Consider the following 25665-nt stretch of genomic DNA (forward strand, 5'->3'; position numbering starts at 1 on the left):
AATCTCAAATAGCTTGAAGTTTCTCAGGATCCATCTCTAGCCCGGAGCCGGACATAATGTAACCTAGAAATGGAATGGATTTTACTTCAAAGACGCATTTTTCCAGCTTGCAATAAAGATGGTTGACACGGAGACGGGACAGAACCTCCTTTACCCAGAAGCGATGTTCAACCAGGTCTTTAGCGAAGATGAGGATATCTTCGAGGTAAACCACAACATGACGATAGAGGATATCTCTGAAGATCTCGTTCATAAAGTGTTGGACCACAGCTGGAGCATTACTGAGTCCGAAAGGCATGACGAGGTACTCGTAATGTCCGTCATGGGTGTTAAATTCGGTTTTCCACTCACCCTTTCGGATCCGGATGAGGTTGTAGGCAAAATCTAACTCAAATCTAACTTTGTAAAGATGGTAGCTCCACTGACGCGGTCAAATAACTCGGTAATGAGAGGCAGAGGATACCGATTTTTCACAGCAATGTCGTTCAAGCCAGGGTAATCTATACATGGCCGCAGGCCACCGTCTTTCTTCTTGACGAAGAAGAAGCCTGCGCCAGCTGGAGAGGAAGAAGGCTGGATAAACCCTTCAGCCAGGTTTTCTTCAATATATTCTTCCATAGAATGAGTCTCTGGTAACGACAGTGGATATATTCGACCTCGAGGTGGAATCTTCCCTGGAATGAGGTTGATAGGCAATCCAATTCCCTATGAGGAGGAAGAATATCTGCAGAGGATTTACTGAACACATCTGTGAAGTCTTGGTATGGAGGAGGTGGAACATCAGAAGATTTGGAGGAGGATGAACAAACTGGAAGCACTTTAGAAAGACAAGTATCAGAGCAGGAGGGACCCCATGCCAGGATATGGGTAGTCCTCCAATCAATTTGAGGATTATGAAGACGCAGCCATGGAAGGCCTAGAACCACAGGATGAGTGGCCTTTGGAATCACCAGGAAGGAAATCAGTTCTGAATGAAGAGCTCCTACCTTCAGACGGATAGGCAGGGTCTTGGAAGAAATGACTGCATCAGAAATCCTACTGCCTTCCATGGCAGTCAGGGATATGGAAGAGGAAAGTCTCTCAGTGGGTAGGGACCACAGCTTGACGTATTCCTCAGTCATAAAGTTCCCAGCTGCTCCTGAGTCCAGCAGGGCAATAAGGTTCCTGGTGCGCTGAGACACTTGAAGCGAGACTGGGAGGTTACAGTCACTTGAAGATGGAGAGGATTTCATTACTCCTAGCTGACCCTCTCCTTGGCAGGCTAGGACTTGGAGTTTCCCGGACGTTTGTGACAAGCGTTGATGACATGGGAAGGTGCAGCACAATATAGACAGAGACGTTCGGATAGGCTTCTTCTACGCTCTGCTGGAGATAAACGGGAATTACCTATTTGCATGGGTTCGTCTTTGGGCGGAGATGGCTGACGAGGAGGAAGAGTAGTAGAAGTCTTAGGAAAGGTTGACCTTCCTCGCTCAATTGCCCTTTCACGGAACCGAAGGTCAACTTTAGTGCAGAGGGCTAGGAGCTCGTTTAACTTTGAAGGTAAGTCTCTGGTAGTGAGCTCATCCTTAATACATTCGGATAAGCCATGCCAAAAGGCTGTGTAAAGAGCATCATCGTTCCAGGAAAGTTCTGAAGCCAGAATTTGGAATTGTATCAAATATTGACCAACAGTTTGTGTCCCTTGACGTAACCGGAGGATTTCAGAGGAGGCAGAGGTTACACGGCCTGGCTCGTCGAAGATGAGCCTAAATGTTGCCATGAAGTTTGTATAAGAGGATAACAGAGCATCCGATCTCTCCCATAGAGGTGATGCCCAGTCAAGGGCGGAGCAACTGAGGAGGAAGATGATATAGGCAATATTAGTGCGTTCAGCTGGAAAACTGCCAGGTTGCAACTCGAAATGGATCTCACACTGGTTGAGAAATCCCCTACAGGTCTTTGGGGACCCATCAAATTTAGCAGGTGTCGGCAAATGAAGACGTGGAGCAGAAATGGGTATGGTGGATGGGGTTACCACTGTAGGTACTGCAGTTGGCACACTGGACGCCCCTGAACCACGGAGGGTTGTTTGAATTCTATCAATCCGAGAGGAGAGGTCCTGGAGACAGCAGATAACATGGCCTTGTGCAGCCTCCTGATGTTCAAGATGGGCTACCAGTTCTTGCATTGGCCTGGTCGCTTTGACTTGGTCTCCGGCTGGATCCATTAGGTCAGTGCTTTCTGTCACAACTGAGGGCTGGGGCTGACAAGAGGAAGCCTCAGTTGTAGGGGCTGAGATGTACTTAAATTTAGAGGGCTGTATCAGACCCTTAGACATGCAGGTGGACTTGCAGTACCAGTGCCCAAAGGCGTGACCATGACAACAGGAGTAAAAGTCAATGGATTTTATTAAGTACAGTTCTAAAAATACATCGGCAGTACTATTCAGTATGGAATGAGCAAATGGAAACAATACACAGTTCCTTGAAGTGCTTGCAGAATAGAGGATGCCTCTGGGTGTGGTAATATCAGGTACAGTTCTTATAGACCAGGAGATGGAATGTCCTTAACCAAGACCCATCTGCAGAATAATAAAGTAATAATAGGAACTGGACAGCAGGTGTTTTACTGGAAGCTGGCAGTATTGTTGAATGAGAGTAGACTGCCGAGTATGCCGTGTGGAACCGGGTCAGATGATGAACTGTGGAGTTATAATGAACAAATGAAGCTAGAGTACGATGATTATGAAGATCGATTGTTTGTTGACAATCGATGGTGAAGCACCGATGATTCTTGGAAGCTGGAGACCGCTGGAAGCTGACTCCTGAAAGCTGGTGTTAGCAATAGTCAGGAACAGAATGCAATGGCTGACTGGGCACCGCTGGAAGCTGGTGTTAGCAATAGCCAGTAGTAGAATGCAATGGCTGACTGGGCACCGCTGGGCACCGCTGGAAGCCGGTGTTAGTATTAGCCAGGAATCAGGCTGCACCGCAAGGTGGTAGGCTGGTGCGGGTCTCTAGTGGAATTTAGAAGCAGGAGCTGGAAAACGTGAAGCAGGAACAACCACAAGGAGGAGAGACTGGTTCACAGGGTTTGACAACCAAAGCACTGACAATTTCCTGGTTCAGGCACAGGATACTTATACCTGCAGCAAGGCAGACATTGGCTGAGCAATTATGCAGATTCAGTAGAGCAGCGGATTGGTGGAAACTGAAGCATGTGACTGAAATCAACATGGCTGCGCCCATGTTAGCACCTGGAGGGAAAGTTAGTTTGAGAAACCTTGTGGAGATTCAACAGTAATGGCGGCGGAGGCCGCGGAGGGCCAGAAACACCTCACTAGCAACTTGCATACTGGAACCTCATAGATGATAGCGGTGGCCGTGGCGGGCATGAGACGTTACACTGAGAAATCTGTAGACTGAAAACACAGGAACGCCGCGGAGGGCTGGATATGCCATTCTAAGATTTAACATGAGGCCGCTGTAACAGTGCTGCAAGATGACAGGAGAGAAATGTAGACATCAGCAACACAGGTGAGATCCGGCCCTGGACCGCTGAGCCAGCCTCAGGAGACATCTGAATGGTAAATAATGGCGTCCAGTTTCCGGGAGGGAATTACAGATGGATCCTGCCAAAGTCCAAGCAATCAGACATTTTTTGGGCTTCGCCAATTTCTATAGGAAGTTCTTTAAAGATTACTCCTCCATCATTGCTCGATTATAGCACTAACAAGAAAAGGGTCTAATTCTGCAGCTTGGCCACCTGAGGCATTAAAAGCCTTTTCGTTTCTGAAAGAGGCCTTCATGTCAGCTCCTATCCTTCGGCAACCTGATCTCAGTCGTCCTTTTTAGGTAGAGGTGGATGCTTCTTCAGTAGGAGTGGGAGCCGTCTTATACCAGTTCTTCGAGGATCAGAAAGCTCATCCTTGTGCTTATTTTTCCCGAAGATTCTCTCCGGCAGAACAAAACTACGCCATTGGGGAACAAGAATTGCTTGCCATAAAACTTGCTTTTGAAGAGTGGAGGTACTTGCTTGAAGGAGCTCAGCACCCAATCTCTGTAACCACAGATCACAAAAATCTTTTATATCTTCCAGACCGCCCGATGTTTAAACCCACGGCAAGCCAGGTGGGCACTCTTCTTCTCCCGTTTTTCTTTCAAGCTCAGATATCGTCCAGGGTCTCTTAATCGGAAAGCAGATGCACTTTCTTGTTCATTGAATTCAGATGAGTCCACAGATCTTCCGGACAGACAATTCATCCTAGATCCTGCTTCCTTTGCTGCAACTTGTACTACTTCACTTCCTCCACTGGGAAGAACCTTCGTTGCAGCAGAACTCCAAAAAAGACTGCTCACGTGGGCTCATACCTCACCTTGTTTGGGACACGCAGGTAGCCTCAAGACTCTTAAGTTCATCCAACGCTCCTATTGGTGGCCTCATCTGAAGACGGATGTTTTGGAATTCATAGCTGCCTGCCCAAAGTGCACCCAACATAAAAGTCCAAGAGGATCCACCATCTGGTCTTCTTCATCCGCTATCGGTTCCACAAAAACCCTGGACACACATCTCCATGGATTTTATAACTGACCTGCCTGTCTCCAGAGGACGAAACACCATTTGGGTCATTGTGGACCGATTTTCCAAGATGGCGCACTTTGTCCCACTCACAGGCCTTCCAACCGCTCCACAGCTATCGAAATTGTTCATATCAGACATCTTCCAGTTACATGGACTTCTACAGAGATAGTTTCCGATTGAGGGCCTCAATTTGTGGCTAAATTCTGGAAAGCGCTGAGTTCAGCCCTTGGAATGGAATTAAGTTTCTCCTCTGCATACCATCCCCAATCGGATGGCCAGACTGAGAGAGTGAACCAAGACTTAGAGACTTTCCTACGACTCTTCATGTCTTCTTCTCAGGACAATTGGCTGGACTATCTTCCATTTGCTGAATTCGCTCACAATAATCTTTACCATTCCGCTACCCATTCCACACCCTTTTATGTGAATTATGGGCTTCATCCACGTGTTCCTGTTTTCCAATCTCTTCCAGCTCTTGAAGTACCTGCCGCAGAGTTAGCCCTTCAGCAGTTCACTAAGATGTGGAGACAAGTTCATGAAGCTTTGCTTAAAACATCCAATAAATACAAATTTTTTGCAGATCGGAAATGGAAGGCTGTCCATAGTCTCAAAGTGGGGGATCAAGTCTGGATTTCTACTCGAAACTTAAGACTCAAAGTCCCTTCCAAGAAATTTGCCCCCAGATTCACTGGATCATATACTATTGAAAAAGTATTGAATCCAGTAGCATACAAGGTTACGATGCCTCCGTATTTGAAGATCCCAAATGTATTTTACATCTCTTTACTGAAGCCTCTCGTACTTAACCGTTTTCTGGGCTGCGCTCCCTAGACCTCCCAAGGTGCAAGCTGCTCAAGGAGAAGAATTTGAAGTTCATAGGATCCTTGACTGTCGCAAAAGATATGGTCGTCTCCAATATCTTATTGATTGGAAGGGATATGGACCAGAGGAAAGGTCCTGGGTTTCTGAAGAGGACGTCCAGGCTCCAAGATTAGTCCGGGCCTTTCATACAAAGTATCATACCAAGAGCTTTACCTCCGGTGGGTGCTCCCGGGGGTTGCTGTCCCGCTGGTTGCCGCGGCTAAGGCGGCAGGGAGCTGCTGGCGACGGGTCCTCCTGGACGGATGTACGGCTGCCAAGGGCCAGGGGCCGGGGGTCTGGAGAGCCGGGCACTGCGGCGGGGATCGCTGCGGTAAAGTCCTCTAGTGGTGACACAGTATAGTGTGTCAGAGACAGAAGCTGGCTAAAGCTGTGTGCTAACAGCTGAGTATGTCTCCTGTGCTGGGGGCAGCCATGTTGGAGACCAGAGTATTACCAATGAAGTTCCCATTCTGTGTCCAGCCAATCCTGCGTGTTCTCCCCTTACAAAAGGGGGCTGGCTCAGAGGGAGAGTGCCAGTGCTTCAAGTTACCTCCTTGTGAAAGGTTCTCCAGCTCTGTGCTGGTCCTGGTTGCTCTCATCTACTGGTTACCTAAACACTGCTGCAGTCCTGCTGTCTAAGCCCGTTGCCACTCGTGGAAGCACTCACGGGGTCCCAGGTTGTAGAGGAGCTCCAGGTGCTAACGGCGGTTCTCGCAGACGTCCTCATTTCTTCAAAGTCCAAGTTCTTCAGCCTTATCTTTCAATCACAAACCACAGTCTTCATTTCTTCAAAGTCCAAGCTCTACTCTCTGTGGTCCTGCAGAATCCCCCATGGGTTATTTCATACTTATCTACTCTCCCCGACTGGCCGGGAGGCTCCTGAAAATCGGGTGGTGCTCCCGGCCACCCGGAAGAGAAGGCAAGTCTCCTGGCCAACAGCACCTGTCTGTACTTCCCCCGCAGCCGCACACGAGCTCCCGCAGACAGGGCGGGGTCGATTACGTGATTTGATGTAAATTGCGTATTGTGGTCCCGCCCCCTGCCTCACAATGCCTGTATTGTCAACATTGTGTAGCGGGGGCGGGTCCACGATGACGCAATTTTACAAACACCTCCCCCGCTCTGCCCCTATCCAGCATCACCCCTACTCCTTAATACCCCCAGTATGCCAAGCCACGCCCCCGCCATGCCAAGCTGGCAGCCTCCTCCAGGAGGAGGCAGCCTGAATATCGGCAAGTATTGGTTATTTACCTAATAGTTGCTTCCTTGTTTTCCCTCATAATTGGTATGGGTCCTCTTACAGGCAGGCAGCAGCATTATAGTGATGCTGCAGGTGCAGACATGTAGTCAGGTGCTGCTTGCTCCTGGAGAGTCGGGATCCAGGGGCCTGCATCAGGACTATGAGGAGCAGCCATGGGGGCGCCCCTTAGGGAGCCACAGTTACATCCGCCTCCTATGTGCCTTCATATGATATGATTTTACACTTGTTAGTATGGAGGAAGCGCTGAGGCACTCTGTGGTACAGCCTGATAGCGATGGCTGCACCTGATTATAGACCCACAGCAGCAGCCAGCGCAGTGTAAGGAGTAGGCCGCACACAGAGTCATCCTTAAGTTTTTTGCTAGATGAATTTAGTGGCGCCCTCCAGGAGCCAGCGCCCCTAGGCAGCCGCCTAAAGCTGCCTAATGGTAGAGACGGCCCAGGGTGAGCTTTTGGGACCCCAGTGTTCCTGATATTGTGTGTGATACACTATTTTTGTAATAGAACGTCTTTTTAAAAAAAGTTTTTACCACTATGGATATACTTATGTACTGTTATTGATGAATATACCTGCAATTGCTGAATTTCCATATATGGGCCCTCATTCCGAGTTGATCGCTCGCAAGGCGATTTTAGCAGAGTTACACACGCTAAGCCGCCGCCTACTGGGAGTGAATCTTAGCTTCTTAAAATTGCGACCGATGTATTCGCAATATTGCGATTACAAACTACTTAGCAGTTTCAGAGTAGCTTCAGACTTACTCGGCATCTGCGATCAGTTCAGTGCTTGTCGTTCCTGGTTTGACGTCATAAACACACCCAGCATTCGCCCAGACACTCCTCCGTTTCTCCGGCCACTCCTGCGTTTTTTCCGGAAACGGTAGCGTTTTTAACCACACGCCCCTGAAACGCCGTGTTTCCGCCCAGTAACACCCATTTCCTGTCAATCACATTACGATCGCCGGAGCGAAGAAAAAGCCGTGAGTAAAAATACTATCTTCATTGTTAAATTACTTGGCGCAGTCGCAGTGCGAATATTGCGCATGCGTACTAAGCGGAATTTCACTGCGATGCGATGAAATATACCGAGCGAACGACTCGGAATGAGGGCCATGATGTATTAGGACTGTTATTTGTTTTATATGATTAAATGAATTGTGTTTTATTTTTATTCATACCGTTTGGTGAATATTGAAGTGTGTATTACATTATTGATATACATTACAGATATATTTGTATGTGGAGTGCAGGCGCTGCCATCTACTTGTGTGTGTGTGTGTGTGTGTGTGTGTGTGTGTGTGTGTGTGTGTGTGTGTGTATGTATGTATGTATATATATATATACATATATATGTGTGTGTGTGTGTGTGTGTGTGTGTGTGTATATATAATTCAAAATCACACATTTTTGGCTCCCCTACTGAGATATTGACACATATATATGTATTCGAAAAGAGAAACGGGGGCGCTCAGATGTCACGGTGCACTACCACTAATAAATAGTAAAATTATGAAATCAAGTGTATAGAATAAGTGACACTTCCTCTAAAGTAAGAGTGGCTGCAACCTTAAGCAATAGATATGTGCTTGGAAAACACATAAACAAAATTTTTAGAAAGTGAAGTAAAGGGCGCCTGTTAGTGTCTAATAAAATTATAGAGCTGATGTGATTGAGAACAGGATACTACTTATCTGTCATAAATAGACTTTTGCTTCAGTCATAGGACCAGTACAGGTACATGAAAAAAGAAGAACAAAATAACATAGCGCGTACTGTTTTTACGCAATCACAATCTACAGATCATATAAACCAATTGTGTGTTAAAAAACTTTCTGGGTAAAGGTAAATCCCACAAATTTAAAATCCACAGCCAGGGATTTTGTTTTAAAAGTTTTTCACCATAAAACACACATAAAACATAAAGGTAGAAGTATAAAATATACAGTGTTCAATCTATAGATAAAATGGACCAATTATGTGTTTAAAACTTTCTGGGTATATGCAAGTCCCAAAAATTTAAAATCCACAGCCAGGGATTTTTTAAAAGTTTTTTCACAAAATTTAATAAAACACATAAAACATGAAAGGTAGAAGTAATGCGAGCGTACAAGATAAAATTGAATGACAAGCTTATCTGTCCATATTAGGACTGGGATACATCAGATCTTTCGTAAGCATCCAAGATAAATAGTAAAATTTCAAACGTACAAAAATTAAATATTAAAACAGCTTATCTGCCCATAAGGGAAGTTCAGGTGCATCAGTCCCAACGCGTTTCGTCCTTAACTAGACTTCATCATATATGTATATTAGGTAAAATATCTATATAATATATCTATATATACACATTAAATGTAATAATATATGTCATCATCTCAGTAGGGGACCCAAAAATGTGGGGTTTGGAATTTTGGATAAGGGATACTCAACCTGTACATATATATATATATATATACATACACACACACACACACACACACACACACACACACGCACGCACAGAAACCCCCGCATGAAAATCCTGCGTTTGCCACTGGGTAGCAAGGGTCAGGCAATTGCAATAATTTGTAAATGCAGCAAAGTGTGTTGCATAGTAGTAGGGAGCAGGCAAGAGAGTAATCCGAATTCACCACCTGATTCAGTACAAGAGAGATCAAGCTAGAGCGTGGTATGTATGAGCAATCCAAAGGAAACAATAGAAATCACCTAGCATTGAATGCTAGGTCTGACCCTGCATTATAGCATAAGTTTGTGGAGATCTTAGCCCATAAGAGTTTGTGGTTAATTTGCGTATACACTGTTTTTTTTTTACATGTTTTTATTAGTTAAAATAGCACACGCAGTGCACATGGTTTTGCCCATAAGAGAACAATTTTGCTGCTGCGATCAGGTCTGAATTAAGCCCTTTGCATTAAGCTGAGACAGGGTAAGTATTGTGGAACAATCACCATCCAAAAACTGATATACAGTAGTAATCTGAGACCTCCAAGGTGCCAGCTACGAACTATTGTATTATTCTTGCCACCCTAAAAAATCTGGATTAGATGGTAAGGGCTGAAACCAAGAAGTTTGTGTGGGAAGTCCCTGTAATTTCCTAGGCAACTGCCAGACTAAACATTGCGTATATATAAGGGGATTCATGCGTATCTCTACTCCCAAAGAGCTATGAGGAGAATGCAACAGAGTTACCAAATCAGTATGTTGGGAGAACAATTGCTCCAATTCCAAATTCACAAAATTGTCCATAAATCCTATCCAATCCAAAGCATATCTGTAGTTAGCAGCTGTAGCATAATCTTCAGCACAAGGCAAGTTAACTCCACCCAACAGTAGAGGTTGTTGCAGCTTGAATAAAGCGATACGGTGACGTTTATTCGCCCATATAAATTTAGTAAGGGCTGAATTGAGTGTATGAGCATCACGTTTAGATAAGATAAAAGGGAGCATTTGGATTGTATATAGAACGAAGTCGTGGGAAAGAAATCATTTTGTAAAGATGACAGTGACCTAAATATGAGATAGGTAAATGTTGCCATCTCACAAACTCAGTTACCATCTAGTTAATAAAATAAGGAATATTACTAGCATAAAAGTCAGAGGGGTTACGTGGTATGCGTAAATCCAAATATATTAAGTGACCCTGGGCCCACCTAAATGGGAACGAAGTATCCCAGCCTAGTGTCGCATCTGAGCACAAAGCTAGGGCTTCGGACTTATTATGATTCCTCAAAAAGCCAGATATCAAATTAAAATAATATAAAATAACAGAGAGGTAAGACAGATATTTGGTCACTAAAATACAATAGAAGGTCGTCTGTGAACGTATTAAGGCCATTAATAGTAAAAAAAAAAAAAAAAGCCATGGGCGTAGTATATAACATACAAAAAATACTAATAAACTGTGTTCCAAATTGTTGTACATAGAATATACGGAGCATGTGGGATGAGGAGACCCGGTCAAAGGTCTGTTGGGTGCGATGCATCGCAGCCATTAAAATACGAACATTGTGCACTGAAGTTCTATTTTTGACAAAGCCATTCTGAGCATGGTGGAGGAAACGTTACAATACATTTTGAAGTCGTTCCAGTAGTAATTTTGTATACAACTTTAAAATCCTGGTTTAGTAATGATATGGGCCAATATGACTGTACCAGATGTGGGTCTTTTCTAGGCTTGGGGAAAACAACAATCCCAGCTAGGAAGGATGCGGCCGCAAGATGATTGTCACTGGCGACCGTTCACAGGGTAGCGACGCGGCATTATGGGGGCGGGGCAGGCTGAATGGGGGCTTGCCGGGACCATATTTGGGGCGGCTGTGTAATGTCACTATAAAAAAAATGGCGCCCGAAAACCTGACAGCAGCCTGTCAGGCGCAGCGATGCCCAGATTTCCTTGGGGGGATCCCTGGTGAAAACCACCGGCGGGTTAGACTCAGGGTCTCCGTCAACCACTTGGTGTTAATTTTAGTTCCCCGCTATTCATCTTATATCCTCCAAGCCTCCAGTCATCCAGTTCCATGTCCCAGCTGAGGTAGTGGCTCTATTGATGCAAAGGAATTATATCAGTTTTCAACACTCTTGTTTTCAACACTCCCGTAATCAAGCTCCTCACTGCTCCGACACTGGTTCAGAGAGACCCACATAGCAGTTCCTGACACTTTGGACCTTATTGATGGTTGCACTATTGTTGCTGGTTGCGAAGGGGCCCCATAATAGTTTAAGTTTCAGGGCCACATGCTGCAGCCATTTTGAGGTGGGGCAGGTGCAGAGACAGTAAGTGTTCTACAAAAATCAGGATTTTGGTACTTACCGATAAATCCCTTTCTCCGATTCCACAGGGGCCACTGGAGTGTAGTTACAATGGGGAGATAGTAGGTGGTATTGGTAGCTGGCACTTTAAAAATTCTCACACTGTGGCTAGCTCCTCCCCTACTATCTCCCCTCCAAGCCAGTCTACGTTAAACTGTGCCCGAGGAGAGCTGTAATAAACAAACCGTAAGGTAGAGGAGGTTAACGACGCCCTGTAAACCAGGCGAACACAAACTAAACCTGGAACAGAACCTGACAAAAAACCAGGCTAGCCTGAACCCAACAAGCAGTCATATGGTGATCTGCAATCGTTAATCAAACAAAAATCAGGAGAAACAGCGCTGGGCGGGCGTCCAGTGGCCCCTGTGGAATCGGAGAAAGGGATTTATCGGTAAGTACCAAAATCCTGATTTCTCCTTCATCCACTAGGGGCCACTGGAGTGTAGTTACAATGGGGACGTCCCAGAGCTCCCAAAAAACGGGTGGGAAAGCGCTGAGAGTCCTGTAAAAACTGCTCGGCCAAACAGTGATGCAGAGGCCGTAAAAGTGTCAAACTTGTAGAATTTGACAAAACGAATGTCGGTTTGACCAAGTAGCCGCCCGACAAAATATTCATGGAGACCCCGCGGGCGGCTGCCCACGAAGGTCTTACAATGCGCGTAAAGCGCGCTGAATTGGAAAACGGAGGTTCCCTAGTAACCGCCAAGAAGACTGTCTGATGATCAGATGTATCCAACTGTCCAGCATATGCTGGGGCCCCGGCTATTTAGTACGGGAGCATCGTCCAGAGCAAAGAAGAAAAAACACTTCATCGAATAGCCTGAGACCTCTGTAGAGAGAGTTGACGAGCCCTGACAACATTCAGAGAGGATTGAAAACCACTAGTGTCAGATTTATATGAAAAATGGACCTCCCCTCTGGAAGAAACGACCGCTGAGGCCGAAGCCGAGCCCGGGGAGTTGCCAATAGAGTACTCCCTGAACAAGAGGCCGAACTTACGGCCGCTAGGCTAATCTCATTTGGAAGAAAAGCGAAAAAGGCAGAGACCTAAAATTCCGGTCAGTGTGGTTTGAAGCGCAGCGGAGCAAAAAACCTCCCAGAGAAACCAAAGATGAATGGTAACTGGAAGAAGGGGGAAAAACCCCCTTTTATCTTCATTATGTTCCATAAAGTTTTCCCAAAGTGGCAAAAGCGAGAAGAGGTAATAGACTTCTGAAATCGGAGCCCAGTAGGCCTAACCGAACTAGGGAACTCCTCCCTTCTGAGGTCTCGTGAACAGTCACACGGGTAACCGAAACCAGTGTAAAATTGAACAAGGAGAAAAAAAAAAAAGGAGCCTGTTGAAGTAGACAGTCCAGTCGAGGTAGGAGCCAAGGCTCCTCTACTGACAACAGGCGTATCTGTATCTTCAAGTCATGCGTGGCCCAACCAGCGCCACCGAGAGGACTAGCACGCATAATCCCCTCCTGTGTTACTGAACATGAAGTAGAAATAGAAAAGGAGGCAGGATAGAATAACCAGAAAACTCCCCGGAGCCCTGAGGGCCTCCACGGCTACTGCCGTCCGAGAGTAATAAAGGGTTAAAGAGTCAGTCAGAACGCCCTGAGGTCGATCCGAAATCTCCGCCCACAGCGGACCAGCTGACAAAACTCCGGGGCATGTTCCCTCACCCAGGAGTCTGACCTGGTGGCTTGATCTGGAAACAAGATTGTTGTCCCACGTTCCGAGAGGAATGGAGGCGACCACTCATTACGTCGCAACTTGACTGAAGAAATAGAGTCTCTGGTGCCGAGGAATGAAAAAAACCTCTGACGGACCGTGCTGAGAAACGTCTATGCGGAGCATAAATTGGATCTGTGTCGAATCAGAAGCTCGTGGATCCTCCGGATATTCAGAAGCCACCTAATGTACAGAGTGGGATAGTAGCAGTAAATTGTCCCATTAGGGAACCAACGTCACCCACTGCCCTTGAAAAAGAGTTATTCTGTTATCTTCCTAAACTCTGTGGGAGCGGAAGAGAGAAGAGTAAAGGACTTACCGTGAAAATGAGAATCCTGTTAAGGGGGAATCTGAGAAAAGCCTGTCCAACGGAAATCAGTAAACAGGCATCTCTGAAGACAAGGGACACGTAAAACTCCCTTTCTTGTTTAAACTAGCAATCACAGACTAAAAGGATTGTAAGGCCAGAATAGGCCTGTCCGAGCCACTTGGCTTCGGAACGTGAAAAGAAAACAAAGGCCTGAGAACTGTCCTAATTCAAATGATATGTGTAAAACAGGGATCAACACCCTTTGCGGTTAGAAACCTATGGAGCGCAGCCTGCAGTATGACTCTCTTGTCATCGTAAATCAGCCGACCCATGCCGAGGGACTCCTGAGACGGTTGTAACCGCCCAAGCCTTCTCCCATCGACCTGCGCCTACCCTGGGACCCTGCAGGTGTAATGGGTGTATAGGATGACATAAAATCAGACTGGACTGAGGATGTTGAACCTCTGCTTCAGCCTTTTTACCCTGAGAACCCCTGGCGACGAAGATATCACCCGTGTGGAGTCAAAAACCTGAAAGGGCACGAAAAAATCTAAAGGGAAGACCAGTAAAGGTCTGTCTTGGAGCTGGGGCAGTAGTAGGAGAAATCAAAGTGGACCTACCTCCATTGGTTCAAGAAATCCTGCAGAAAGTTCCTTCCCCAGAACCATCTGCCCCGTAGGATTTCATGTTTACTTGTCACTGTCGCAGCCCCAGAGGTCGTCGGGTTAAGACAGCCCAAGCGAAGATGCAGGGTCCGAGTCTGTAGACATGGAGACCTCCAAGGAACATAAAGCAGAATCGTGATTCTGACCTGTATCAAAGTATCAATTGATCCTGATGCGAAGCATCCTGTAACCTAGAGGACAATTGTTCCCCAACCTACCTGCTCCGGATACGGTAGAACCATGCTGCCGCATATGTCGATGGATCCCTGAGCAAGGTTGCCTCAGGAAAACGGCGGCTTGATGGACCGGCGATACACCGAGGTGTATACCTTAGAGAGGTTCTGATACCATCTCCTGCCATCTGCGGGGAAAAGATAGGAAAACAAACCTTGTTTGATACCTGATATTGTGTATTCGGGTGTCTGTCGGCCGCCTACCGGAGCCTGCCCAGCTCATCCGAAACTGAACCAGTCGCTGTCATTTTCGTCAATGGCGTGGAACCCTGATGGACTTGACGTGTCCTCCTCCTTTACCTGCAGTATCAGATGAACTGCTGTATTATGTACCTGTATATTCTGAGACACTGGTTCAGATCCACAGAAAACAGACATCAGTAATGCATGGAATGTTAGCAAAGTTTATTTTTGGAAAGGTGTGTTTGGTCCCGCTGTGATTTGATCCTGTGACCTTGGAAACCAAAGTCCAAGGGCTTACCTGATGAGCTATTGTCTGGATAATAGTGACATTACCTGCATCATTGATCAAACAGGGGTGTGCAGGTGCGTGGAGGGCGAAGCAGATGGCTCCGCCGCATACCTCACACCTCAGAGGGAATTCTTCGACTATCCCAGGAGAGACAAACGAAAGGAGAAAAGGTGGGTTAAATAAACAGAGCCCTACGTAAGGTCTGCACTATAATGTGTAGTGACCGATACGATTAAAATAAACTTTCTGGAGCAGCGGAGACCTGAACCAGCAACGCTGCGCTGTGGGACAGGAGTCTTAGCCCTAGGCTATAGGAGTTCTCCTTAAAGTTTTGTTTGGATTCAAACCCCTGTTCAGATACCCGCTACTAGCGTACTGAGCCGCAGCGCTATTTGTCTGATGCCTTACATGCATTCCACAATTACAAATAGCATTAGTAACTAGTGACAAGAAGGAATAATAAAGGGAAGGCAACACCCCGCCCTGTATTTAGTGTACCGCTAATTAAGGTGCACCAGATGTTTCTCTGAGGTTCCGCTGGCTTTTCAAAATGGTGACCAGCCTGTGAGAAAGATGGGGGAAAATGTTATGTGCAAGATGTTGTTATTAGAAAACATTGCGGAAGTAGCCTACAGCACCTGGTGTTCCCAGGCGGTCTCCCATCCAAGTACTAACCGGGCCTGACCCTGCTTAGTGTCCGAGATCAGACGAGATCGGGCGTGTTCAGGGTGGTGTGGCCGTAGGCTTTTATCCCCTATATCTGGTATTTTATGGATTTATCTATATACATACCTACACGCACCTAAATATATATATCTATATATATACATGCACAAACATAACTATATATGTATATATACACACACACCGTAGGTAAATAAATACTGCACAGTAGATCCTTTTAATTATTATTGAGCTGAGTCCCAGCTACTGTAATAGAGCAGGTTCCCTGATTTGCAAGTAGGAAAATGCTGGGTAGAGGACTCTACTGCAGGAGGAATGTATCTATATTTCAGCAGCCTGAAGTATCGAAAAGTTACAAATCCCAGAGCTGTTGCCTAGCGATGGGGAGACCTGGGAGCCCACTGAGTAAAGCGGGTTAACTGTTAATATACCTGGGACTTTATTTGTATTTGTCTCTGAGTATGCAAGATTAGCCCACTGGGCTATAGGAGACACTGCAAATATGAAGCCAGGTCTGTGCAGGGAGGAAATGGCCGCCAGAGTGAAACTCCTCTGGGCTATGCGATAAAATCTATATAGTGGATAACTGGATTAGTGCTGAGCCACTCTGACTATATCACATTCTCCCCAGCACCATGTGCATTAAACTCACATAAATGCCTATTACACTATAACAGTGGCCGGGGAGCGGAGAATGCTGAGCCCGCTGTACAGAGCAGGAGTTAGCTCCGCCCCCCGGCTATGGCGCCTTATTGCAAAACTAAGCGGGAAGCGAGCTGTACCCTCCGCTGGGCCTGCGAGTCACCGCCGGGGAGCGCTGAGCCCGCTATACAGCGCTAGTAGAGCCCTGTATCTGCTAGCCGCCGCCGGGGAGTGTTGCGCTGAACAGAGCGCGAGTCGCCGCCTGGGAGCAGGGAGCGCTGAGCTCGCTCTACAGAGCGGGACTTAGCTCCGCCCCCTCCGTACAAGGCGCCAAATTTAAACATTGCTTTGCGCTCGAGCGGGATCCCTGTGCCGGCTCTGTGAGTCGCGCTGAGTGGGGATCTGTGCGGGGGGTGCGGGGAGCTGGGGGAGCAGAGGGTTATCAGAATGACACACACCCGTTTTTCAGTCAGGGTTGTATAAACACATACTCAGCCTCCCCCAATCATCCTGTCTGTTTCTCCATGAGGAGGACAGGTAAGGATACAATAAAGTACATTACAGCCCCAGAGAGCCCTTCTGGAGTGGGTTGTACAACAATAAACAGATTGCTCTAAAAACATACATAGCCACCACAAATAAAGTATACTTCACTCACCACTGTGTTCTTGGTGGATCGGCCCCGACACACGCCGCACGCAGCGGCGTCCAGCCGGAATCTTCTGTGGTGGGGTGGTCCCGACACAAGCCGCACGCAGCGGTGTCCGACCATTTTTGATACTCACCGCTGCCATGCTGCCGGAATCTTCTGCTGGATGGAGTGGCCGCGACACGCGCCGCACGCAGCGGTGTCCGCCAACTCAGGAGAGCTCAGTGTCTCCCTCAGCCGGGGCCCATCCCTAGCCGCACGCAGCTGCGATGGGACCCCGCCGGCAGCTCCCACGGTGCAGACTGGCAGTGGCAGAGCTGCCAGTCTGTGAGTGTGTAAGAAAAATAAAATAATAAAGAAAAAAGAAGAAAATTCTTCAGCTAAACCCAAGTGAACCAGCTACCTCGGGCACTTAACTAAGACTGGCTTGGAGGGGAGATAGTAGGGGAGGAGCTAGCCACAGTGTGAGAATTTTTAAAGTGCCAGCTACCAATACCACCTACTATCTCCCCATTGTAACTACACTCCAGTGGCCCCTAGTGGATGAAGGAGAAATATGGGTGTGTTGGCCTGTTTGTAGGTGTGCCGAGGCCAGATTTACTGTCTTCTGCAGTGTGATTTCACCAGCAATCCTGAGTAACCTGAGGGTTAGTCAGATGACCGATGTTCACGCAGAGAAATACTATGCTGCATCTTTGGACACGGCAGCGGATCACAGAAGCCAGCAGGAAGAATCTCTTTACACACTTCCTGCTGCATTAGCATATTATTGCACAGCCGCTATGTACGAGTGTGGTTCAATAAGTAAGGTAACAAGACCTCTCATGTGTGTTCTCTGTTCTCTATTTCGTTCTAATATCCCACCAGGCCAGAACAGGTAGACCACTGCTTCTCCTCACATCCATTAGACTGTGCCTTATATCATTCGTACCCAGTGGGACGTAATAAAGTCCAATATCGCCAGAGGTGCGGGATGTCGGGCATCTTGTACATTTTTATGTAAGGGGCAAACACTTACAAGGCAAGCATTTGCACCTCCGGCGATCTTGTACTCTGTTACATCCCGCCGACTGTCCCTACATTAGTTTTAAGATGGCGGAGCTGGTGGAAACGTAGTCAGACATTTAGGTGAGTAGTGTAATCAGATTTCTGCATCTGCAGCTGAAATTCATCACCAACTTGTTGAGGTGTATGGTGATAACGTCATGCCAGGGAAACAGGTTTGGTGCATTTTCTTTGATAACAGAAAAACAGATGTTCAAGATGAGCAGCGATCCAAATGGCCAAGCATGTCCACCACAAATGACAATTTGGGCCAAATTGAAGGTCTGATTTGAGAGGGCAGACGCATTTGAGTTAGCGATATTGCTGAGGAACTGAAAATCATTCATGAGCAACTGGGGAACAGGAAAAAAGTGTTCATGCTGGGTACTGAAGTAACTCTGAAGTTAACAAAACCAGTGGGATGGGAAGGTATCTCATACATTTGACGCGGTATCATGAGGAGGGAGTGCAGTTCCTGCAATGTACTATTACAGGCAGTAAACATGGGAGCATCATATGACACCAGAAATGAAGCAAGCATCCATGACGTGGAAACACACATCGTCCTCACCTTCAAAGAGATTAACAACAACTCCATCAACAAAGAAGATTATGGTGATCCGTGTTTTGGGACCACATGGGTCTGCTTCTTGTTGATTTCCTCACCATGAGAGATACTGTGAATGCTGAATACTATTGTGACACATTGAGCCGGTTGTGGAGGGTAATTATTCTAAAACTACCTGGGTTGCTGTGAACAGGCATCGTATTGCTGCACGATAATGCCAGGCCATACTCAGCCAACCGCACGCATGAGTTGTTACGGTGCTACTATTGGGAGGTACTGGACCATTCTCCTAGCAGCCCTGGCCTGGCACAGAGTGATTTCCATCTGTTTAGACCATTGAAGAAGCACTGAGTGAAAGGCGATTTGTAACCGAAAGTGAAGTTCAGCTAGCCGTCATGTCCTGGCTTCAGCTGCTTGACACTGATTTTTTTCTGTGCCAAGATAGATACCTTGGTATACCATTGGAACATATGCTTCGACAAGTATGGAGACAATATAGAAAAATAATTTGTACCAAGGCCATACTATTGATTATATGCTTCTATTGAGTTGAATACATTTACGCAATAAGAGGTCTTGTTTTTTGTTCATTGCGGCACATCAAGCATAACTTCATGACATCACACAGCACTGCTGAGATAGGTAGAGCAGAATCAGGCAGCCAGAAGACAACGGCAGTTGGCCAGAAGACATCAAAAAAGGTAAGTGTGGTGGCTGGAGAGACACTAGTGTGGGCTGAGGCCAGAATCTGCAGGGACTCATTCATTTTGTTTGAGATATTATATACAGTACCAGTCAAAAGTTTGTACACACTTTCTCATTCAGTTGAATGAGAAAGTGTGTCCAAACTTTTGACTGGTACTGTATATATATATATATATATATATATATATATATATATATATACACTGCTCAAAAAAATAAAGGGAACACTGAAGTAACACATCCTAGATCTGAATGAATGAAATATTCTTATTAAATACTTTGTTCTTTACATAGATGAATGTGCTGACAACAAAATCACACAAAAATTATCAAAGGAAATCAAATTTATTAACCCATGGAGGTCTGGATTTGGAGTCACACTCAAAATTAAAGTGGAAATACACACTACTGGCTGATCCAACTTTGATGTAATGTCCTTAAAACAAGTCAAAATTAGGCTCAGTAGTGTGTGTGGCCTCCACGTGCCTGTATGACCTCCCTACATACCACACAAGTGGCTCAGGTAGTGCAGCTCATCCAGGATGGCACATCAATGCGAGCTGTAGCAAGAAGGTTTGCGGTGTCTGTCAGCGTAGTGTCCAGACCATGGAGGCGCTACCAGGAGACAGGCCAGTACATCAGGAGACGTGGAGGAGGCCGTAGGAGGGCAACAACCCAGCAGCAGGACCGCTACCTCCGCCTTTGTGCAAGGAGGAACAGGAGGAGCACTGCCCGAGCCCTGCAAAATGACCTCCAGCAAGCCACAAATGTGCATGTGTCTACTCATGAGGGCCCGACGTCCACAGGTGGGGGTTGTGCTTACAGCCCAACACCATGCAGGACGTTTGGCATTTGCCAAAGAACACCAAGATTGGCAAATTTGCCACTGGCGTCCTGTGCTGTTCACAGATGAAAGCAGGTTCTCACTGAGCACATGTGACAGACGTGACAGAGTCTGGAGACGCCAAGGAGAACATTCTGCTGCCTGCAACATCCTCCAGCATGACCGGTTTGGCAGTGGGTCAGTAATGGTGTGGGGTGGCATTTCTTTGGGGGCCCGCACAGCCCTCCATGTGATCGCCAGAGGTAGCTTGACTGCCATTAGGTACCGAGATGAGATCCTCAGACCCCTTGTGAGACCATATGCTGGTGCGGTTGGCCCTGGGTTCCTCTTAATGCAAGACAATGCTAGACCTCATGTGGCTGGAGTGTGTCAGCAGTTCCTGCAAGACGAAGGCATTGATGCTATGGACTGGCCCGCCCGTTCCCCAGACTGTCCAGGAGTTGGCGGATGCTTTAGTCCAGGTCTGGGGGGAGATCCCTCAGGAGACCATCCGCCACCTCATCAGGAGCATGCCCAGGCGTTGTAGGGAGGTCATACAGGCACGTGGAGGCCACATACACTACTGAGCCTCATTTTGACTTGTTTTAAGGACATTACATCAAAGTTGGATCAGCCTGTAGTGTGTTTTTCCACTTTAATTTTGAGTGTGACTCCAAATCCAGACCTCCATGGGTTAATAAATTTGATTTCCATTGATAATTTTTGTGTGATTTTGTTGTCAGCACATTCAACTATGTAAAGAACAAAGTATTTAATAAGAATACTTCATTCATTCAGATCTAGGATGTGTTATTTTAGTTTTCCCTTTATTTGGGTATTTTTTTTGTAGTAGAACTACAGGTACCAGCGGGCCCATTTTCCCCCTGCATGCTGGTACTTGTGGTTCTCCAAGTATCAGCTTGCGGGGGAGGCTTGCTGGGACTTGTAGTTCTGCTACAAAAAACAATATTTCTTTTTTTACACAAAAGGCTATCAGCCTCCCATCCCCCAACCTTGGATGCGGGGTGACAGCCTTGGGCTTCACCCCTGGTCCTTGGGTGGATGGAGGGGGGTCCCCTTGATTTAAGTGGTCCCCACTCCTCCGGGGTACACCCGGCCAGGGGTGACTAGTTGGTGATTTAATGCCAGGGCCGCAGGGACCAATATAAAAGTGTCCCCCTGCTGTGGCATTATCTCTCTGGCTAGTGGAGCCCGGTGCCGGTGTTAAAAATACGGGGGACCCCTACATTTTTTGTCCCCCGTATTTTTTGCACCAGGACCAGGCACAGAACCCGGTGCTGGTTGTTTAAATATAGGGGAACCCCAGTCAATTCCCCCCCCGTATTTTTACAACCAGGACCGGCTCAAAGAGCCCGAGGCTGGTTATGCTTAGGAGGGGGGACCCCACGCATTTTTTTTCTGAATTTTAACTCTTTCCCACCCCTTCCCACTGATAAACATGCATGGATCTCGCTAATCCGTGCATGCCTATTAGAACACGGTAAAAAAAAGCAGGTCTATTTGAAAACTCTTTTTTTTTTATGATTTGTATTTTTTCACGGCAGTGTTTGGCTATTGCCGGCAGTGATTGTGAATTCAAATTTTTAGTAAATTACAGAGTTGTATAAAATAACAGGCGTGTTTGACCGATGGTGTATTCATTCGTATTTTTTTTTTTTGCCTTCAAAAAAAATACGAATGCCCTCATCATTGCCGAGATTTGTGTTTAGTAAATTCCCGAGATGACACTTTGAAGAAAAAACACCAACTCGGTCAAAATCGGGACTTTAGTAAATATACCCCCTAGTATATAGGCATATCTTGCTTCCCTGACCCACTTTGTGTAGTGATTGGACCCCTTTTTGGTCCCCCAAGGAATCCTGCTCTTCCCACTATACAACTCTCAGTCTGTGGCTTCTTGCTGCCTCCATTCCCCTCCTCACATCATGTCAGTGCCCCTGTGAAATGATCTATTTATTTACAGTTTCTTATATAGCGCAGCACATTATGCATCTCCTGATATGTGCTGCTGGGGGACCCTGCTACTTCCACTATATAACTCTCAGTGTATGCGTTCATGCTACCTCCATTACCCTCCTGACATCATGTCACTGCTCCTGTCACATGCAGCCCTGTCCTGCCTGACATATCATGCATTTCCTAATATAATATGTGCTGCTGGGGACCCTGCTCCTCTCACTATATAACTCTCAGCATGTAGCGTCCTGCTACCTCCATTCCCCTCCTCACATCATGTCACTGCCACTGTCACATGAAGCCCTGTCGTCACTGACATATCATGCATGTCCTGATATAGCCTGTGCTGCTGGCCCACCCCTAGTGGTGCTAGGGGTGTGTTACCCCCACAGTGTTTGTTCCCAGATTGTAAGTCATATGTGTACCAATTTTGGGGTAAATTGCTCCAGGCATTCCAGAGTTATGCTGCCTGCTGAAATACTTTGTGCTGCTGCCTCACCTCTAGGGGTGTTTTGCCCCTGCAGTGTTTGTTCCCAGATTGTAATTCATATTTATACCAAGTTTGGTGTAAATTGCTGCTGGCATGCCAGAGTTATTCTGGAATATACATATACACATACATATACATACATACATACATACATACATACATACATACATTTTTGGCGATTCCCATGGATGGGCAGTGACATTTGTAAAACCAGTTCTTAGCGAGCACCTGGGAACTAAGGAGATGCTACCTGCCAAGTTTCAAGACTGTAGGCCTTGTGGTTTAAGAGATTTCGTGATGAGTCAGTCAGTGAGTCAATCTCCTTTTTTGCCATATATATATATATATATATATATACATACGAGCAGTGAATGGCGCCACTCTTTGTGGTCGGATAATTGAAGAATAACACAACTACCAAGTCCTTATAGTTGCACATCATTGCATAGTTTGCACATCCTGTGTGTTTACAGTCACATTATTGCTTCAACCTGGATTGGATAATTGTTCTGTGGATTAAGCAGAGCATTTGGGACTTCTGTATCTGGAATGTTGTTTAGTTGGCTAGTGTTCACTTGAGGCTTCTTTAACCTCCAACTTCTGCTCCAAAATTTACCATTTGAACCTGCTTTTAGAGTACATCACGTGAACGTGACTTAGTGGGATTTTTCACATCATAAGGTTCAAATGTAGCAATTTTTTCTACAATTTACTATATTTAAGTACCAGTGCTTACACAATGGCTTCTGGCAGCATCAAGGACACCAACACTGTGGATGGTAGTGGATTTTTGAATTTGCATCGCCCTATAGGAGAGGTATTAAGCTTTAGTGATTCAGAGGCTGAGAACGTTTATTTTAAGGATACGTTCCGTGATACTGTTGGCTCTGACTCAATAGATGATTTGTATCAAACACTGCTGATATTGAAGAAAAAAAGAAGTGGATTATTATATGCATGGGGTAACTTTGACAGACTATCGCAAAGAGAGGAAAATACCCCGGGGCTTTAGGGTAAAAAACGCCCCCACCATCGGACGGAACAATACAGAATTTTGTAGACGATAGGTGGCGGTGTGTAACAAATGTGCCTTAGACCTTATTCTTTTAGTCATTGAAGAGTCAGCCCGGGAATTAGCCTTTGTAAAAGAAAAAATTACTGCTTTTGAAGTGAGCCATTTGAACACATTACAGGTGGACGTTCAACACAAGTGGTTGGAGAAACTTGAAGCCCAGGTTGATGAGTATAAGAAAATCTAATTAAATACAAAAAAAGAACAATTAGCCAAGGTCAATACTGATTATCAGCAGCAGCTCGTGTATACTTGGGCTACTGGGAGAAACCATAAAGGAAAATATCGCAGAGTGAATAGAAGGGTATATCCTCGACAAGGGGATGTGGACATATCGAGTGGACAAACTTCAACAGCAAGTGACAATGATTCAACCTCCAATCCAAGCCATAAGACCCCTTTAGGGGTAACTACTCGTGCCTGCAAGGACGGAGGCGGCGCACGAGGCGTGGCAGCCAAAGGGAGAGGCAGAAAAATCGTTAACGGACATTGTAGTGAATCTATCCAGGCGTGACATCAGCACAGTTGAGAAACAAGTCCTTAACAAAGGCTTAACATTTGTGCCCACCAATCCGTTTTGTAGCTTTGAGTGGACAAAAAAAAAATGTGGAGAGTACATCGCAGCATTAAATTAAAAGAATACTTTCCCTCTTCTACTGGCAATATTAATGAAAATATATCGATTTGCCCAGTACACAAACTGTCAACTTTTGAACCCCAATGTCACAATCCTTCAATTAAGAGCTTTACGCATGTTCTGGCTCATCAAGTAATGACTCTTTATAAAAGATCATCTCCTGTACAGAATAAACTAACGTGAGGAATTTGCAGCTTTAAAAGCCTTGAGTGATAACAGATCCATAGTTATACGTCCGTCTGACAAGGGGGGAGCCCTTGTCAATCAAGATACTTCAGCCTACATGAAGAAAATGTACAGACAATTGAATGACAGGGATGTCTACAGTCTGTTGGAGAGAGATCCTACGTTTGTGTTAAAAAAGAACTGGACTCATTGCTGATAGAGGCGGAAAGCGACAAATTGATCACACGTACTACAAGAATAAGTTTGCAGATAGATAAACCTTTGGTTCCGGTTATAGTCACTCTGCCCAAACTACATAAATCAAAGACAGCTCCGTCCGGTAGACCAATTATATCTGCAAGGAACTCATTGTACAGTAATATCTCAAAGTATTTAGACCACTATCTGCAACCTTTAATTGCATCTGAATGCTCTTTTTTGAGGGATACCAACATGCTGCTCGACAAGTTGGACGAATTAAGTGTTTTGCCAGAACATCTGTTACTCTGTACCATATATGTGGTGTCGTTATTAGAGATGAGCGGGTTCGGTTCCTCGGAATCCGAACCCCCCCGAACTTCACCCATTTTACACGGGTCCGAGGCATACTCGGATCCTCCCGCCTTGCTCGGTTAACCCGAGCGCGCCCGAACGTCATCATCCCGCTGTCGGATTCTCGCGAGATTCGGATTCTATATAAGGAGTCGCGCGTCGCCGCCATTTTTCACTCGTGCATTGGAAATGATAGTGAGAGGACGTGGCTGGCGTCCTCTCACTTTGTTTCAGGGGGCTGCATATCTTTATTCTGGGGACCAGCAGTATTATAGGAGGAGTACAGTGCAGAGTTTTGCTGACCAGTGACCATCAGTATTATACGTTGTCTGCCTGAAAAACGCTCCATATCTGTGCTCAGTATGCTGCATATATCTGTGCTCACACTGCTTTATTGTGGGGACTGGGGACCAGCAGTATTATATAGGAGGAGTACAGTGCAGAGTTTTGCTGACCAGTGACCACCAGTATACGTTGTCTGCCTGAAAAACGCTCCATATCTGTGCTCAGTGTGCTGCATATATCTGTGCTCACACTGCTTTATTGTGGGGACTGGGGACCAGCAGTATTATATAGGAGGAGTACAGTGCAGAGTTTTGCTGACCAATGACCACCAGTATACGTTGTCTGCCTGAAAAACGCTCCATATCTGTGCTCAGTGTGCTGCATATATCTGTGCTCACACTGCTTTATTGTGGGGACTGGGGACCAGCAGTATTATATAGGAGGAGTACAGTGCAGAGTTTTGCTGACCAGTGACCACCA

At 46.1% G+C, this 25665-nt stretch overlaps 1 protein-coding gene and 1 non-coding gene across 5 annotated transcripts in view; one reads left to right on the forward strand and one right to left on the reverse strand.

Moving 5' to 3' along the window:
- The window catches only part of FAM227A (family with sequence similarity 227 member A), a 296429-nt gene that overhangs the window by 164226 nt on the left and 106538 nt on the right, over nucleotides 1-25665 (forward strand). The window lies entirely within an intron of this gene.
- LOC134960796 (5S ribosomal RNA) lies at nucleotides 15519-15637 on the reverse strand. Its single transcript, XR_010187816.1, has one exon. It is a non-coding gene; the product is annotated as a 5S ribosomal RNA (ribosomal RNA).

Source organism: Pseudophryne corroboree, chromosome 9, assembly GCF_028390025.1.
Source record: "Pseudophryne corroboree isolate aPseCor3 chromosome 9, aPseCor3.hap2, whole genome shotgun sequence".
Taxonomy (NCBI): domain Eukaryota; kingdom Metazoa; phylum Chordata; class Amphibia; order Anura; family Myobatrachidae; genus Pseudophryne; species Pseudophryne corroboree.